Source organism: Sus scrofa, chromosome 2 (assembly GCF_054392235.1).
Source record: "Sus scrofa isolate SSC_HxYL_T2T_F1_AM1 chromosome 2, Sscrofa_HxYL_maternal_Yorkshire_Landrace_v2.0, whole genome shotgun sequence".
NCBI classification, from domain to species: domain Eukaryota; kingdom Metazoa; phylum Chordata; class Mammalia; order Artiodactyla; family Suidae; genus Sus; species Sus scrofa.
In genome coordinates, this window is record NC_139384.1 from 6925296 (window position 1) to 6929996 (window position 4701).

Sequence of the window (4701 nt, forward strand, 5' to 3'; positions counted from 1 at the left end):
CAGACTCCATCCAAACCCCTTAGCAAGGCAGTCTAGACTCTACCATCTGGCTCCAAAGCGTGGTTCCCCACCCATCACTTCTTTCTTTCCTTCTTTTTTCTCTTCCCCCTTCCTTCTTTCCCCCTCTCTTCCTCCATAAGTTTAAAGCCCCTCTGCCCACCATTATCTGGGTAGATACCCAAGAGCGTTGGAAACACGTTCACACAAAACTTGCACCAGAGGAGTTCCCGTGTGGTGCAGCAGAAACAAATCCGACTAGGAACCATGAGGTTTCAGGTTCGATCCTTGGTCCTGCTCAGTGAGTTAAGGATCTGGCGTTGCCATGAGCTGTGGTGCAGACATGCCTTGGATCCTGTGTTGCTATGGCTGTGGTACAGGCCGGCAGCTGTAACTCTAATTCAACTCCTAGCCTGGGAACCTCCATATGTCATGAGTGTGGCTCTAAAAAGAAAAAAGAAAGAAAAAAGAAAACTCGCACACGAGTGTTTATAGCAGCACTGCACGTAATAGCCCCAAAGTGGAAACAACCCTAATGTCCATTAACCAATGAACGGACCAAACAAAATACGGTCTGTCTGTGCAACGAAATATTATTCAGCCATAAAAAAGAAACAAAGCACTGGTAATGCTACAACATGGGTGACCCTCGAAAACATTATAAGTGGAAGAAACCAGACATGAAAGTCCACAAGCTGCATGATTCCATCTACATAATATGCCCAGAATAGGTGGATCTATAGAGACAGAATGTAGATTAGCATTTGCCAGGAGGTGAGAATGGGGTAGAGATAGTGGGTATGGGGTTTCTTTCTTTTTTCTTTTTTCTTTTTTCTTTTTTTTTTTTTTTTGTCCTTTTAGGGCTGCTCCCTCAGCATATGGAGGTTCCCAGGCTAGGGATCGAATCAGAGCCGTAGCCACTGGCCTACACCACAGCCACGGGGACACAGGATCGGAGCCACGTCTGCCACCTACACCAGAGCTCATGGTAATGCCAGACCCTTAACCCACTGAATGAGGCCCGGGATCGAACCCTAGTCCTCCTAAATCCTAGTCGGGTCTGTTATCGCCGAGCCATGACGGGGTAGAGACAGTGGATATGCGGTTTCTTTTTGGGATGATGAAACTATTCTAGAAAGAGCAGTGAAGTTTGCACGACACTGTGAATATACCAAAACCACTGAGTACACAGTAAAGTGGTGAAACACGGGAGTTCCTGTCGTGGCTCAGCAGTAACGAATCCGACCAGTACTCATGAGGAAGTGCGTTCGATCCCTGGACTCACTCAGTGGGTTAGAGATCTGGTGTTGCCGTGAGCTGTAGGGTAGGTTGCAGACACGGCTCAGATCCTGAGTTGCTGTGGCTGTGGTGTAGGCTGGCAGCTGCAGCTCTGATTTGACTCCTAGCCTTCGAACATCCAGATGCCGTATGTACGGCCCTAAAACGTAGAAAAAAATGGGGGGGGGGAGTTCCCATTATGGCTCATTGTAAACATACCCAACTAGTATCCATGAGGATTTGGGATTGATCCCTGGCCTTGCTCAGTGGGTTAAGGATCTGGCGTTGCTGTGAGCTGTGGTGTAGGTCACAGACTTGGTTCAGATCCCATGTTGCTGTGGCCACGGTGTAGGTTGGCAGCTGTAGCTCCGATTTGACCCCTGACTTGGGAACTTCCACATGCCTCAGGTGTGGCCCTAAAAAAATAAAAAGGAAAAAAAAGGCGAAGTTCAGAGTTCCTGTTGTGGGTCGGCAGGATCAGCAGCATCTCTGCAGTGCCAGGACACGGGTTCAATCCCCAGCCCTGCACAGGATCCAGCATTGCTGCAGCTTTCACATAGGTCAAAACTTACAGCTCGGCTCTGATCCCTGGCCCGGGAACACCATATGCTGCAAGGTGGCCAAAAAAAAAAAGAAAAAAAAAAAAAAAAAAAAAAGAAAAGAAAATGGCGAAACTCATGTTATTATTATATCTCAATAACATTTTTTTATTTTTTGCTTTTTACGGCCATACCTATGGCATATGGAAGTTTCTAGGCTAGGGGGCAAATCAGAGCTACAGCTGCCGGCCTACCCCACAGCCACAGCAATGCCAGATCCCAGCTGCTCTGTGGCCTACATCACAGCTCACAGCAACACCGGATACCCAACCCACTGATCAAAGCCAAGGATCTAACCTGAATCCTCACGGATATTAGTGGGGTTCGTTTCTTCTAAGCCGTAATGGGAACTCCTCAATAGCCTGTTTTTTTTTTTTAATGTAAAAAACCCCACAACTACATTTCTCCCACCCCCCCAAGTCAGGGCCACTCATGTCCAGTTAGAGGGCCGACTGGAGGCAGAGGCCATGTGTGTCTAAACAGGACTGGCTCACAGGCGGCTGAGCCAGGAGCCCCAGGGTCAGGGGAAAGGAAGTGTGTACCGAACACAGAGAAGTGAACAATCAGCCCGGTGGCTCCTCCCAGCACCAGGGGAAGCAGCAAAGCTGGGCTGAGCTGGGCTGGGTTGACCCTCAGTCAAGGGAAAGGAAACACCAGGGCTGAAGCGGCTGCAGGAGGCAGATCAGGATGGAGGGCTGGGGCACGGGACCACGGCCCTGCCTGGGTCCTCACCCCCAAGACCCCCACCCCCCAAACACCCAGCTTTGTTCTCAGCATTCACCTGGGTTCCCACGCACGCAGCTATGAGGGGCTTTTGTTCCCCTCAGCAGCTCTCCCTGACCTTCCTAGAGATACAGCCTGATCCCAAAGCGTGGCTGGGCAGGGGTTAAGGGGCATCGGGTGGGGGTGGGGTGCAGCACCGGCTCCCCAGGCCAGCAAGGAGGGAGAAGAGGTCGCCCTGGGAGGGCAGGGCTGGGGCATCGAGGCGTGGAAGGCAAACTCAGTAAGAGGATAGGACCTTGCTTCTTCAGAACCATCTGCTTCACCCTTGGGCTTGTGTCTCAAAGGCACGGGGCATGACCGGGACCAGGGAAAATGCCACCGAAGGGGGCTCCTGAAGCAGGTGGGTCCCAGGAGGCCAGGCTCCTCCCCTTCCTCCACCCCCATCACCGCTGCGCCACGTCAGCCTTAATGTAGCCCGGGTGCAGGTGGGAGCCAGAGCCCCACGTGAGCAAGAGGGATGCAGCTTCGGGAAACTGGTGACCCAGCTGAAGAGGGGTCGAGGAGCAGTCAGCTGGCAGTCGCTGGGCACCAGCTTCCTGCCAAGAGCGAAAGGGAAGCGTCTGGTGTCAGAGGGGCGCGTGTGCGCCAGACCTGTCTGCAGTCTGGGGTTCTCATCCTGCCTCTCTGGTTTGTTTTACACGCCTGCTGCCCTGGCCCTCCCAGAGCACTGCCAACAGTCACACGACTTGTATCCAGGCAACGGGCTCCCATTCATGCCGAGCTCCAGCTTTCTTTCCCGGAGGCTGCCTCCCCCCGGTGCCCTGCACATGGCTCCCCGCTGCCCCTACCCCCACCAACAGGATGCAGAGCTTTCCTCCCCTCTGCCCACCACTTTCATCCCACTGGGGCTTCTGGATCTTCCTTGCCAAATGGGCACCAAGACGTTACCATTGCTCACCAGGCTTCTTTAGCAGCAACACGAAAATAATTGTCAGAGCCATGGCTGCCCAAAAGCCACACATGGGCTCTCGTGATAAGGACTGGGGCCTTGTTCACTGCGGCCAAAGGCCGGTAATCTTCCCAGGCAAGGGTTTTCCAGGGCCGGGAGGGAGGGGTGCGTTTTTAGCTGACACTTGGCTTGGTAGGAATACAAATGACATTCTTGAACTGCGTCAGTTCTGTGGCAGGGGGCGGGGAGGCGGGGGGAGGACGGGAGGATGGAAGAGGGGCTCGGGCTCCAAGAGTGCCACTTCCCGAGGCTGGTAAGTCACAGTGGCCCTTTGGACCGTGGCAGGGTGCCTCACGTGTGGGGGATCCCGGGGAGGAGGGAAGATCAGCTCCCCAAGCTGGGGCTTGTCTGCAAGTCCTGTCTTCAGAGGAGGCGCCTATAAAACAAATGAAACCAAACAGCAGCTGCTTGTTTTCAAAGGGAGACCAGTTTTAGCCAAGGCCGGTCGGATCTGTTGTCACTTCACCAGGGAGGGAGGCAAAGGTTGGACATGGTTAGGTTACCTATTTATCTCTGACTCAAGGCATCGGCACGGGCAGCTCCCTCGCACACGCCCCTGGGCCTGGCAGCGGGGGTTTGGTCCTGGGTTTGGTAGGTGAGGCAGGATGGCCGCCAGCTGAGGACAGAAACCCCCTCCAGGTTTAAGCCAGTGACAGCCTCTCCCCAGATGGCGAGACACTGGTGTGGGGAGCGTGTCTGGGACCCGGGGAGGCCCGGGCTGGCCCACTTATTCAGGGCTAGAGGTGAGCCCCGGCTGCTCTGCAACTCGGCTGAGCCAGCACGAGGGAAGCCAGGGCTGGCACGGCTCCGGAGGCCGCCCCCTCCAGATGGAGAGGTCAGGCCGGGCCCGCAGCGGCCGTGAGGACCACGCCGGGAGGGCCCGGCACGGTGCCAGCTGCTGGCTGCGCGGCCCGAGCCCAGCACCTCCTCAGCACAGAGGCCGGCCGGCCTTGGGAGCAGCCTCAGGAGGCTCGGGGCTGGGCGGAAACCCAGCGTGACAGCCGCTCTGCCTTCTCTGGACAGAGGTCGAGGAGGCAACATTCTTTGTGCGCTACCAGGAAAAAGAAGAAGTGGAAGAAAGATTAGACTCAGAAG